The sequence below is a fragment of the Sus scrofa genome, chromosome Y (assembly GCF_054392235.1).
Source record: "Sus scrofa isolate SSC_HxYL_T2T_F1_AM1 chromosome Y, Sscrofa_HxYL_maternal_Yorkshire_Landrace_v2.0, whole genome shotgun sequence".
NCBI lineage: Eukaryota > Metazoa > Chordata > Mammalia > Artiodactyla > Suidae > Sus > Sus scrofa.
Window position 1 is genome coordinate 14,127,094 of NC_139402.1, and position 14,517 is coordinate 14,141,610.

A 14,517-nucleotide genomic window follows, 5' to 3' on the forward strand; every position below is an offset into this window, starting at 1 on the left:
TAAGGGTCTCAGCAGTTTGGGTGCATTGATCTGGTTTTCTGAACATTATTGTGTAGGAGTCCAGAAACAAAGGAGTAGCAACATAAAATAGGACCTAGATTTTATGAAATGGTCTTAATATGGGATAACAAGCTGCTCCTTTGCACAAAGAGACCTCATGTTTGGTAAGAATTTCTGTGGCTTCATGGCTGAAAGAAGTGTTACAAAAATGTTGTGAGTGGTTTCCCATTCCAGCTTTGGTAAATATTTAATATGTGTCAAAAATACATGATGCTTTCCATATTTATCACATTTAAGGACGGAATATTTTCACAACTAGAAAGAGTGTCTAGTTTGGCACTATGTCTTAGTGTAATGCAGTTCTTAAGTCAGAATGCTTTGTATTAACAAATGGTCGTGAATTTTCCTTTCATTAAATATTTCGTGAAGACAGACTCCACTAAATAAAGTTTCATGAAATTTGACAGTGATTACTTCTGATTTTTTTTTTTTTTTGGAGAATGTTAGTGTCTATTTTCTTTACAGGACATCCCCTTAGATTTACACATGCAGATTTTGTGGGGGATTGGCTGATAATATATTATGTATATGTGAAAAAAATAGGAGTTCATGTTAAGAATTTAAAATGCGTCATTAAACCGTGGCTGAGAATTTTGGGGTGCTAGAATGGCTGGATCATATATGAAAGAAGTCACCTTTGTGGCTATCAGGGGAAGACAGCCTAATTCAGGTGTCTCTGAGCTCCAAATTGCAAACTCTACCTTGAATCACAACCATAGGAGAGAGTGAAAAGTTTTACCTTGAAAAGATGCCTTTAATATGTTGTATGAACTTACCTGTATAACGAATGAGATTTAGTTTGGGCTTTGCATCTCTTTACTATTTAGCATTGATGCACAGTGGTTTCCTTGTCTTAGTCATGTGAAGCTTTCCTAAATTGGATGGTAATATTGTCTTTAATCATATACATGTGTGTACACATACACACACACATATATTTCTCAAAGGAATTTATCACATCTGTAGTTGTATAATGATCATAACAATCTGAATCCACAGGATTTCCATCCCAAAGCCCAAGCACATCCCACCACCCACCAAACTGTCTCCTCCAGAGACCACAATTTTTTTCAATGTCTGTGAGTCAGCATCTCTTCTGCAGAGAAGTTCAGTCTATCCTTTTTTCAGATTCCACAGATCAGTGAAAGCATTTGTTGTTGGTGTTTCATTGTATGGCTGACTTCACTTAGCATGATCGTTTCTAGGTCCATCCATGTTGCAAAAAAATGCCAGTATTTTGCTCCTTTTAAAGGCTGAGTAATATTCCATTGTGTATATGTACCACATCTTCTTGATCCACTTCTCTGTTGATGGACATTTAGGTTGTTTCCATGTCTTGGCTATTGAAAATAGTGCTGCAATGAACATTGGAGTGCATATGTCTTTGCGAGTCACGGCTTTTTAGGTAGATGCCCAGGAGTGGGATTGCTGGATCTAATGGGAGTTCTGTGTTTAGTTTTCTGAGCATTCTCCATACTGCTTCCCACAATGGTTGCACCAATTGACAATCCCACCAACAGTGTACTAGGGTTCCTTTTTCACCGCACCCTCTCCAACACTGATTGTTTGTAGATTTTGGATGATGGGCATTCTGGCTGGTGTAAGGTGGTACCTCAGAGAAGTTTCGATTTGCATCTCTCTAATAATGAGTGATGTTGAACATCCTATCATGTGTTTCTTGGCCATCTATATGTCTTCTTTGGAGAACTGTCGGTTTAGATCTTCTTCCCGTTTTTTGATGGGGTTGTTTGTTTTGTGGGTGTGGAGCTGCAGAAGGTGTTTATAAATTTTGGGCATGAATGCCTTGTCAGTCCCTTCACTTCCAAAGATTTTCTCCCATTCTGTGGGTTGTCTTTTTTGTTTTGTTTAGGGTTTCCTTTGCTGTGCAGAAGCGTTGAAGTTTGATTAGGTCCCATTTGTACCTTTTTGTTTGTGTTGTCAATACTGTGAGAGGTGGATCCGAGAAGATGTTGCTACCTTTATATCAGAGTGTTTGGCCTATGTTTTCCTCCAGGAGTCTGATAGTGTCTGCTCTTATATCTGCATCTTTCATCCATGTGGAGTTCATTTTTGTGTATGGTGTTAGGGAGTGTTCTCATTTCATCCTTTTCCATGTGGCTGTCCAGTTTTCCCAGCACCACTTACGGAACCAGCTGTCCTTTCTCCATTGTATATTCTTGCCTCCTTTGTCATAGATGAGTTGGCTGTAGGTGTGTGGGTTTACCTCTGGGCTTTCTCCCCTGTTCCAGTGATCTCTATTTCTGTCTTTGTGACAGTACTATGCGGTTTTGATGACTGTTGCTTTGTAGTAGAGTCTGAAGTCCGGGAGCCTGATTCCTCCAGCTCCATTTTTCTTTTTCAGGATGTCTTTGGCTAGTGTGGGTCTTTTGTGCTTCCAAAGAAACTTTAAAACATTTTGGTCGAGTTCTGTGAAAACACTCCTTGGTGATTTGATAGGGATTGCATTGAATCTGCAGATTGCCTTAGGTAGTATGGTGATTTTGATAATATTAACACTTCCAATCCACGAGCATGGTATATCTTTCCATCTATTGGTGTCATCTTTGATTTCTTTCATCAGTGGATTATAGTTTTCAGAGTACAGGTCTTTTGTCCCTTTAGGTAGGTTTACTCCTAGGTTTTTTTTTTTTTTTCTTTTGGATGCGATGGTAAATGGGATTGCTTCCCTAATTTCTCTTTCTTCTCTTTCATTGTTAGTGTATAGAAATGCCATTGATTTCTGTGTATTGATTTTGTATCCTGCGACTTTGCCAATTTGGTGGATGAGCTCTAACAGTTTTCTGGTAGAGTCTTGAGGATTCTCTAGGTATAGTATCATGTCATCTGCAAATAGGGATAGTTTCACTTCTTCCTTTCCAATTTGGATTCCTTTTATTTCTTTTACTTCTCTGATTGCTGTGGCTAGGTCTTCCCGAACAATGTTGAAGAGTAGTGGTGAGAGGGGACATCCTTGTCTTGTTCCTGATCTCCACGGGAATTCTTGCAGCTTTTCGCCATTGAGAATGATGTTTGCTGTGGGTTTATCATATATGGCCTTTATCATGTTGAGGTAGGTTCCTGTTATGCCCACTTTCTGAAGGGTTTCTTATCAGAAATGGGTGTTGGATTTTGTCAAAGGCTTTATTTCCACATCTATTGGGAGGAACATATGGTTTTTCTTCTTCCGTTTGTGAATGTGGTGTATCACCTGATGGATTTGAGGATATTGAGGAGCCCTTGCATCCCTGGGATAAATCCCACTTGATCATGATGTCCAATCCTTTGAATGTATTGTTGGATGCGGTTTGCTAGTATGTTGTGGAGGATTTTTGCATTGATGTTCATCAGTGAAATTGGCGTGTAGTTGTCTTTTTTTGTGGTGTCTTTGTCTGGTTGTGGTATCAGGGTGATAGTGGCCTGATAGAATGAGTTTGGGAGTATCCCTTCTTCTGGAATTTTTGGAAATAGATTCAGAAGGAGAGGTGTTAGCTCTTCTCTAAATGTTTGATAGAATTCGCCTGTGAAGCCATCTGGCCCTGGACTTTGGTTGGTTGGAAGTTTTTAAATCACTGTTTCAATTTCAGTTCTTGCGATTGGCCCAATTGTCTTTTCTACTTCATCTTGGTTTAGTCTTGGAAGATCGTACTTATGTAAGAATTTGCCCATTTCTTCTAGTTTTTCCATTTTATTGGCATATAGTTGCAGATAGTAGTCTCTTAGGATCCTTTGTATTTCTGTGATGTCCATGTTACTTCTCCTTTTTCATTTCTAATTTGATTGATTTGAGTCCTCTCTTTTTTTTGCTTGATAAGTCTGGCTAGGGGTTTATCAATTTTGTTGATCTTTTCAAAGAGCCAGCTTTTCGTTTCATTCATCTTTTCGATGGGTTTCTTTGTTTCTATGTCATTGATTTCTGCTCTGCTCTTTATGATTTCCTTCCCTCTACTAACTTTAGGTCTTGTCTGTTCTTCTTGCTCTAGCTGCTTCAGATGTAGAGCTATCTTGTTTATTTGAGCTTTTTCTTGTTTCCTGAGGTGGGCTTGTTTGGATATAAACTTTCCTCTTAGAACGGCTTTTGCTGCATCCCAAGGGTTTTGGAGTGTTGTATCTTGTTGTCATTTGCTGCCAGGTAATTTTTTATTTCCTCTTCGATTGCTTCAGTGATCCATTGCTTGTTGAGTAGCATGTTGTTTCGCCTCCATGTGTTTTCGTTTTTTGCAGTTTTTTGCTTGTTGTTGATTTCCGGCCGTATAGCGTTGTTGTAGGAAAGGATGCTTGATGTGATTTCGATTTTCTTGAAGTTACCGAGGTTGGATTTGTAGCCCCGGATGTGATCCATCTTAGAGACTGTTCCATGTGCACTTGAGAAGAATGTGTATTCCGTTGCTTTTGGATAAAATGTCCTATAAATATCTCTTATGTCCATCTGGTTTAATGCATCATTCAGGACCTGTGTTTCCTTATTGATTTTCTGTCTGGTTGATCTGTGCATTGCTGTAAGTGGGGTGTTCAAGTCCCCCACGATGATTGTGTTATTGTCAATTTGTCCTTTTAAGGTTGTTAGCGGTTGCGTTATATATAGTGGTGAACCTGCGTTGGATGCATAGATATTTAAAATTGTTATATCATCTTCATGGATTGATCCTTTGGTCATTATGTAATTGGCCTTCTTTGTCCCTGAAAGTATTCTTCATTTTAAAGTCTGATATGAGTCTTGCTCCTCCAGCTTTCTGTTGATTCCTGTTTGCATGAAATAGTTTCTTCCATCCTCTCCCTTTCAATTTGTATGTGTCCCTATGGGTCTCTTGAAGACAGCATATGTACGGGTCTTGTTTTTGTATCCATTCAGCCCGTCTACGTCTTTTGGTTGGGGGATTTAGTCCATTCACATTATAGGTGATTATTGATATGTATGTTCTTATTGCCTTTTTATTTATTACTATGTATTTGTTTTTGCTGCTCTTTTTTCTTCCCGTCTTCTCTTGTTCTTTTCCGCCTATAGAATTTCCTCTAGTGTTTGTTGTAAGGCTGGTTTCGTGTCGCTGAATTCTCTCAGCTTTGGCTTATCTGTGAAGGTTTTGCCTTCTCCTTCAAATCTGAGCGAGAGCCTTGATGGGTAGAGGAATCTTGGTTGGAGGTTTTTTCCTTTCATCATGTTAAGTCTATCGTGCCACTCCCTTCTGGGCCTGCAGAGTTTCTGTTGAAAAATCTGCCGACACCCTTGTTGGGTTTCCCTGTATGTTATTTGTTTCTTTTCCCTAGCTGCTGTCAAGATTTTCTCTTTGTCTTTAATTTGGGTCAGTTTGATTGATATGTGTCTTGGGGTGTGCCTCCTTGTGTTTATTTTATATAGTACTCGTTGTGCTTCCTGGATTTGAGTGAGCGATTCCTTCCCCAAGTTAGCAGAGGTTTTGGCTATTATCTCTTGGAATATTTTTTTCTGTCGCCTTCTCTCTCTCTTCTCCTTCTGGCACCCCTCTAATAGGGATGTTGGTGCCTCTAATGTTGTCCCAGAGTTCTCTGAGACCCTCTTCGTTTGTTTTCAATCTTTTTTCTCTTTTCTGTTCTACATCCGTAATTTCCAATGATCTGTCCTCCACCTCTCTTATTCATTCTTCGCCTCCAGGATTCTGCTGTTAGCTGCTTCGAGTGAATTTTTTATTTCAGGCGTTGTATTTTGCATCTCTTCTTGTTTAAGATTTATATCTTGCATCTCTTTGGACAGTGGTTCCTGTAAGTAATCCATCTTGACCTCCAGTTTATTTCCAATGTCTTGCATCATCTCCAGCATCAACTGTCTAAAGTCTTTTTCCTGGAGGCTGAGATTCTCCTCATGGCCTAGCTGATTTTCTGGGGTTTTCCCTTTCTCCCTCATCTGAGTTATAGTTCTCTGTCTTTTCATGTTTATAGGTTTTTGGTGTGGTGACCTTCTTACAGATAACAGAGTTGTAGCCTCTCTTACTTCTATGTCTGCCCCCCTGTGGCTGGAGTCAGTTTGGGTGCTTGCTGTAGGCTTTCTGATGGAAGGGGCTGATGCCTGCCCCCTGGTAGGTGGAGCCGATCCTAACCCCTCCGGTGGGTGGGGCTTAGTCACTGGATGGGATTAGAGGCAGCTGTGTGCCTGAGGGGTCTTTAGGTAGGCTGTTTACTGAGGGGCAGGGCTGTGATCCCACCTGGGTTGTTGTTTGTCCTGGGGCCTCTCAGCAGCTGACTGACTGGTGGGGCCTGGCATTTTCCCCAAATGGCCACCTCCAGAGAAACGTGTGGCTGCTGAATATTCCCAAGAGCTTTGCTTTCAATGTCCTTCCCTCACAATAAGCCACGTTCACCCCTGATTTCCCAGGATGTCCTCCAAGGACTGTGGTCAATGTTGACCCAGACTCCCATGGAGACTCTGCTTTGCCCTGGGACCCAGTGCATGTGGAAGTTTGTGTGCGCCTTTGAAGAATGGGGTCTCTGTTTCCCGCAGTTCTGTGGAGCTCCTGCACACAAGCCCCACTGGCCTTCAATGCCAGATACTCCAGGGGCTCTTTCTCCCCGTGCCAGATCCCCACATGGCAGAGATTGATGTGGGGCTCAGAACTCTCCCTCCTGTAGGTGAGTCTCTGTGGGCCGGTTAGTTTCCAGTCTGTGGAGCTTCCACACCCCCCCCGGGGAGGTATGGGGTTGTTTATATCGTGAAATTGCCCCTCCTACCTCTTCATGTGGCCTCCTCTTTTTCTTCTGGAGTAGGACGTCTTTTTTACGGTTTCCAGCCCATTTGGGTGAAGAATGCTCAGTCTTTAGTTGTGAACTTTGTTGTTTTTAGGAGATAAGTTGAACACCAGTCCTTCTATTCCGCCATCTTCCATATAAGTTCTGTCTTTAGTTATATTTATCCAGATGTGTACAGTTTAACTTGCAGAGAGACTGTGGATGGGAAGGGGACTCTACAAACGAAGAGGTAACTTAGCAAGGTGAAAAGAGGAGGCCAGGAGAGTGATGACACAGTAACTGGTGTAAAGATCCTCATTTCAGTACCAGGCTCAGGAAGTTTCAGGGTGAGAGTAAAATCACTTTTCCTGTACTCTAAACCCATGGAGCAGCCGATAAAGAAGTAAACAAAGAGTTTGGTTAGGTCCCTTTGGGTTAATTCTGCTCTTATTTCTGTTGCCTTGGGAGAATGAGCTGAGAAAATATTCATGAGGTTGATGTCAGAGAGTGTTTTGCCTATATTCCCTTCTAGGAGTTTGATGGTGTCCTGTCTTCTATTTCAGTCTGTCAGCCACTTGGAGTTTATTTTGGTGCATGGTGTGAGGGTGTGTTCTCGTTTCACTGATTTGCATGCAGCTGTCCAGCTTTGCCAGCAATGCTTGCTGAATAGACTTTCTTTTTCCATTTGATGTTCTTGTCTCCCTTGTCAAAGATGAATTGCCCATAGGTGTCAGGGTTTATTTCCAGGTTCTCTATTCTGTTCCATGGGTCTGTCTGTCTGTTTTGATACTAATACCACACTATTTTGATGACTGTGGCTTTTCAATATTCCTTGATGTCTGTGAAAATATTGCCCCCTCCATAGGTAACATTCTGCTTTTCCATTACTGCCTTTAGGATCCTGTCTTTATTACTAACATTTTCCATTTTTCCTAAAATGTGTCTTGGTGTGGGTATTTGGGTTCAACTATTTTGCAGCCCTGTATCTTGAATTCAGTATCCTTTAGGTTTGGGAATTTTCCAGCGATAATTTCTTCAAATATATATTCCATCCCCTTATCTTTTTCTACTCCTTGTGGAATTCCTATGATGTGTAGATTGGCCCACTTTATTTTTTCCCATAAGCCTCTTGTATTGGCTTTCCTCTTTTTTGATTTGGTTTTCTGTCCGCTGACTTGATTGTGTGATTTCCATTATTCTATCTTCCACATCACTAATTTGTTCTTCTGCATTGTTCATCCTGGTTTTCACTGCCCTTAGTTCAGATTGTATCTCTGCCAACGAAGTTTGTAGTTTTCTTGACTCCTCCTTATATTTTCTAGTTCCATTCCGAGGACATCTGCATTACTGGTTCATATCTTGTCTTCATTCCTTCAGTATTTTCACTATTTCTCTTTTGAAATACAAGTTTGTCAGACTGCAGAGGTTTATTTCCTTGTTGATTGCTTTAGGTGAGTTCTCCTGTTGGTTTAACTGCAGGTCGTTTCTCAGCTTTTTCATCTTGCTTTTTGTTTTCATTTTCTTGGTACAGTTTGACTCCCCGTGGCTGGACAGGGTTTGCCTTGGCACTGCTTTGGAATGCTTTCCAAGGGCTGGCATGGTTGGTGTTTGAAGCCACATGGCTTTTCCTCAGGTTGGGCAGGGCTGACAGGGTCTCTCTGAAGCAAAGGAGGACTTCCTGATGGCAGACCTGACTTGGAGCTCTGCACCACAATGGAAGCAGATTTCACATGGCTGGGTAGGTCCCTCTGATGTTTTTGGGCTGTGGGCTCTTCCAGGCAGCTGGTGGTGCTGAGCGGCTGTTCCACAATGGTGCTGCACCCATGAGGGTGGGAGCAGTTTGCTGGGCCCCTAAGAACCCAAGGGGCTCTTTCCCAGGTCCGCTGAATTGGCAGGACCACCTCAGAATAGAGGCAGATTTTGCACATCCAAGACGAGCTTGGTCTAGATTTTCTGGGCTATAGGGGCTCTTGCAGGTGGCTGGCAGTGTTCGGTAGCAGTTCCACAGGAGTGCAGAACCCCCAAGGGTGAGATCAGCTAGCTGGGCTGCTGAGAAACCAAGGGGCTCTTCCCCAGGTCAGCTGAATTAGCAGGACCTCCTCAGAATGGAGGAAGATTTTGCATGGCTGGGCTGAGCTTTTCTAGCTTTTCTGGGCTGTGGGGGCTCTTGCAGGGGGCTGCCCGTGTGGGCCAGTTCTTCCTCAGGAGTGCAGCACCCCCTGAATGTGGGTGTGGCTAGCTGGGCCACTGAAGAACCAAGGGGCACTTCCCCAGGGCAGCTGAATTGGGAGGACCATCTCAGAATGGAGGCAGATTGTGCACAGCCAGGCCAAGTTTGTTCTAGCTTTCTGGACGGTGGGGGCTCTTGCAGGGGCCTGAGAGTACTGGGAAGCTGTAGCACAGGAGTGCAGAACCCCCCAAGGGTGGGAACGGCTAGCCAGGATGCTGAGAACCCACTGGGCTCTTCCCCAGGGCAGCTGGGATTGGCAGGACCACCTTAGAATGGAGGCAGATTTTGCATGGCTGGGCCAACTTGTTCTAGCTTTTCTGGGCTGAGGTCCTTTTCCAGAGGGCTGGCAGTCCGGGGAGCTGCTCCTCAGGAGTGTAGTACCTCCAGAGGTCAGGCAGGCCAGGGCAGGGTCAGCTTCCCACAAATGCTGAGGACATCCCTCCAGGTCTGGCACTCTAGCATGGCATAGGGGGAGAGGGGATGAAGTGGGAAGCACGGATTTCTGATAGCTGGCAGGCAAGTGACCTCGCTGTGGTGTGGGGTGTATTCTATGTCAGCCCACACCTCCTCCTCTACCCTTCCCAAAACTGGTGCCTTGTCTCTCCTGCAGATCCAGCTCTTCTCCCAGGTTCCCTTTGATGTGGCTTTCCACTCTCCAGCCCTTAACATATTGCTCCCTCCACCCGCAATGCTCCACTTTCTAGACTCCCAGGCAGTCTCTGACCCGCCGATATGACAGACCACTTCCTAGACCCCCAGGTTCGTCTCTTCCCTGCCAACCTGACCAATTGGTTCCTAATTCCTCAAGCAGTTTCTGCTTCCAAACCAACAGACTGCTTCCTAGTCCCCTGGAGTGGTCTCTGCCCTACCCACCCTACGGAATGTTTCCTAGCCCCCAAAGCACCATGGCTGCACCACCCATCCCAGCCTGTTCCCAGGGAATAACCTCTGGAGCTGAGGTCTTATTGCCCAGCCCCCACCCCAGCATCCCCATGTTTGGTGACTCTGCCAGTAGTTTGGATGATCTGTTCAGTTTTCACACTGATCTTCAGATCTCAGACTTAATGCTGCACTCTTCTCTGTATTTGGAGATCCCTCTGATTTGGTTGATCTTTCTATGGATTAGGTGAGGAAAGGACAATTTTTAATCACAACTTTGGGGGTTTAATTACATCATCTGAAAATTTTTACTGTATCTACTTATTTACATTATATTTAGGTTATATATGCTTTATTTTTATCTCTTTTCTTCTCTACAGGATACCTTCCATATATGTTTTTATCTCTTCCTTTTGAGATATTCATTGTTTCTACTTTCTGACATTATAATTGATTCATTTAGATGTTATCTCTATGACCCACCAATTGTGAAGCTGTCTTCCATTCATAGTTCTTGCAGATCAGATCGGTTTGTATTATCTTCTCCCCCCCCCCCTTTTTTTGGTTTGTTTATTTGTTTTTGCATGCTAATCTATCTGATCACCTGCACCATTGTAGAATTCCCAGAAATCACCTCAGAGGACACCAGAGAAGGATGTAAAACAGCTTTGTTAACACATTCGAGTCCACAGGGAATTACGTCCTAATCCTGGTTCATCGCCATTTAAAAACCTTGTTTTCCTGTTTATTCTATTTTTCTCCATAGTTCCTCCTTTTTTTGGGGTGGGGCTGTAAGACTTTCATTTGTTTTATGCTTGTGTACTTTCTTTTTAGATTTGTGAATATAATACTCGGGTTTGATTTGTTTTTAAGTATGTTAAGCATTTCTTATATATGCTGACTTTAGTCAGATAGTCATATAATATTTTTAAAAAATAGCATCTAGAGTTTCTTACTTTCCTTCCTCACATTCTATGATTTTATTTTTTTATTAATCATCATGTTTGTCATTTTGCTGTTCTTGGGTGATTTGTCTGTTTAAAATAGGACTTTTTTCCTTTTAAAACTGTATATCCACTCATTTAAGCGATTGCTATCCAATTGTGATTTCCTCCAGCCTATTTCTTCTCCCTTCTTTTTTATTTAGAGAAGAACTTTCAACATTTCCTTTAGAATGGTTTACTACTGCGTACGAATTTCTCTTTTGTTTGTGGAAGGAATTCTTCATTTCTCCTTCCCTTTTAAAGGATATTCTTGCTGGGTAGATTATTCTAGGCTGCAGAATTTTCCTTTTTAGAACTTTGAGTGTAAATTGCCACTCTCTTCTGACCTGTGGTGTTTCTAAGGAGAGATCAGATGAGAGCCTTTGTGGTTTCCTATAATGAAATCTTCCTTATTGTCATTTTCTCTTGCTGCCTTTATATCCTTTCTCTATTTTTACATTTTTCCCATTTTTAACATAGTTTGTCTTAGTGCGGACTTGTCTGGTTTCAACATGTTTGGGATCCTCTGTGCTTCCTGCATCTTGGTATGTGTTTGCTTTTAATTTGGAAAGATTTTAGCCATTATTTCTTCAAATATATTTCAGGTCCGCTTCTCTTGGTCTTCCTCTTCTGGAATCTGTGGTAGACATAGATTGGTCTGCTTGGTATTATGCCACAGATCTATTGCTTTTATTTTATGCTTTAAGGCTTTATGCTTGGTCTCCTGACTTAGTGACTTCTATTGTTCTATTGTCCAAGACCCTATTTTGTTTCTCTGCATTATTCATTTGGCTCTTTTTGTTTTTCACTGACTTTGCAACTCTGAAGTTGAATTTTCTAATGATTCTTTTATTCTCCATATATTTTCTAGTTGGTTTCTAAAATAATCTGCGTTACCCTATAGATCCACTCTCAGTTCCTTCCTATTCACCATTAATTCCCTCAATATTTTCACTACCTCCCTTTTGAACTCAGTGACTCTTAGACTGCAGACTTCTGTTTTATTCTCCAAGTGAATTATCCTGTTTCTTTATCTGGGAACTGTTCCTGAGCGTCTTCACTTTGCTTACATTTTCCTTTTTCTGTGAGTTTAGGGAAATCAAACTCTTGTCTAGGAGGGCTCTGCCTATGCAAGAGCTTCCCTTGATAATTTTTTAGGTGTTGCTATCTATTATTCACAAGAGTCTTTAGATATTTGGTGACTCTTCAGTGTGAGCAGGCTGTTATCCCCAGTGTGCAGAGGATGTTTCCAGGGCGAAGGAGGCAATGAGGAGGGATAGTGGTCAGCGCCTGGTTGCTAGGCTCTTGACAATAGCAAGCACCTGCAGCAGGATGGCATCAATAACTTCCAGTTGCAGGGCCCTGGGAAGTGGTTTTGAGTCTCAGGCAGATTTAGGCGGTGCCCAGAGCATTTGGCATTTACAGTGTCAGGGTGTGTGAGTTCCCATTAGAGTGATGGCAAAAACGGTTGTTTTCTAATCACAGTACCCTCTATGAGGCACCCTCTGTGGTGATTGTGGCTGCACGTGGTGGCTGTTCATGAGGCCCAAGTGGAGTCAGGTCACACCTACATGTGATCAGAGGTAATCGTGGTGGTTGACCATGGCAACTTTAGTTCATGCAAGCAGCAACCCATATGGCTTAGCCCAGGTAAGAGGTGCCACACAGGCTGCTCCTAGTTGCAAGAACCTGGGCAGTGACACTGATTGAGCATGTGTGAGCACTGACTGGAGCATTTAGCAGTGGCAGCAGCAGGGCATGCTTGTTCCCAGGGGAGTGAGAGCAACGAAGTGTGGTGCCCAGTTGCAGTTCGCCCTTTTTGCCAACCTCTGAGGTGACTGTAGCCACAGGTGAAGCCTGCTCAGTGATGCTAAGAAGCTACCAGCCATGCCTCTATGGCTTCTGAAATGATGACTGTTGTTTGTCACCACCACCTATAGCTCATGTAAGAGCCACCACATTGTGCTTAGCTCCCACACCACCCTTTCGCCAACTCAAGAAACATCTTGTGTCCCCTAACCCGTGTAAGTGTTCTCTTGCCAACCATAGCCTGCCCCAGAGTTACCCAACCCTCTGGGATTCCATATGTGTGCTAGGAAAGCATTTTCTATGGTGATTCACCCCTCCTCCTTTTGCCATCCCAAACAGAGGGGCCTTTATTCTCCTTTAGGTCCAGACCTCCTCCCAGGCTCCTTCAGCTGTGGTGTTTGACTCACCTGCCCATGGTGCACTGCTCTCTGACACCTCCAGGTGTCTCCACACAACCAACATTGTCCTCTCTCTGGAACTGACCTTCAGAAGCTGAGTCTCAGAACACACATACCCCACCTGAACATCTCAAGCTGTGGTGTTTGGGGTGGTGATGCAGAGGATCTGTATGGATCTCACTCTGTTTGCCCTCCTCAGTACAGCTGTGGTGCTTTGCTCTGGTACCATGAGGTCCCTATATTTTGGTTGATTTCCCAGTTGGTTAGGTGACTTTCAGGTGTGGGTTCCTTTTCTGATTCTCAACTCCCTCTCAGGAATCCTTTTTCCGTCCTCATTCCCCTTCTCTATTTTTTTTCTAAATTTGTTCTACCCCAATTTTCAAGGGGTTCTTGCCTTTGTGCAGGTTTAATGTCTTCTGTCAGGGTTCATTAGATGTTCTGTCTGAATGGTTCTACATGTAGATGTGTTTATATTTAGTGGTTGTGGGAGAATGTGAGTGCAACATCTGACTCTTGTACCATCTTCATCCTCCTCCCTCAACACACAATGTACCAGAACAGAATTAGGAAGAAATAACCATATTTGAACATAACCAAAAATTATTTAGGACATGGAAGCCGTATCCAACACTCTCCGAAGAAAGAGAAGCACTTTGATGAATCCAACAAAGTATTTAATGGAGAATCACTAGCAGTCCTTCTCCAACTCTTCCACATAACTAAAAATGAGGAAACACTCTCCGTCTCATGTTGTAAAAGCAGCATTGCTTTCATACAAAAACCGAAAAAGAATAGAAGAAGAACTAAAACCTACAGGCCAATATCCTAGTAAACATAGATTCAAAAATTGTCAACAATTCTAGCCAAGGAAATTCAATAGGACATTAAAGAATCACCATGATAAACTAGAATAACTCCCTGGGATCGACAAAACAGTGGAATATTGCGAACCTAAAATTTCAATAACCTAGATAAATATAACCCAGAAAATTTTCACAGGATTCTTAAAATGTTCTGCTGTGGCCAGCACTGCATGGCAATGGGGAAACCTGGAAGAGGGTTGCCTCTTCAAAACACACAAGACTATGTTACATTTAGAAAGTGGGGGATGAGGTGACACTCTGTTCCACAGAACCAGTGGGGCCTAGGATTTAGCCCATAGGACTTTTATTAAGGAAGGCAAAGAGATTAGTATTAGAGGGATAAAGGAAGATTACTAGATTATTGGTCAGGAGTGGCCATAGGCAAAGATTAGATTTTCTTCTTAGTGATATCAAAAGGGGTAGTCTTTGGACATAGTGCAGTTGTTTACAGAATAACATGAATATCCTGTCGTTGAAGGAGACCCTCTACTTTAAACCTCTGAATCCCACAGATATCTGCCTTCTGCACAGTTCAGCTATTCAGTGGTCTCCAACACATTTTGATCAAGCTCTAATTGTTTAGAGAAGAAACATCTCAGGCA

General features: G+C 42.7%; 1 pseudogene; it reads right to left on the minus strand.

Moving 5' to 3' along the window:
* Window positions 1-8,839: 8,839 nt before the first annotated feature.
* Window positions 8,840-14,517, minus strand: part of LOC110257958 (heat shock transcription factor, Y-linked-like) — a 97,508-nt pseudogene continuing 91,830 nt past the window's right edge.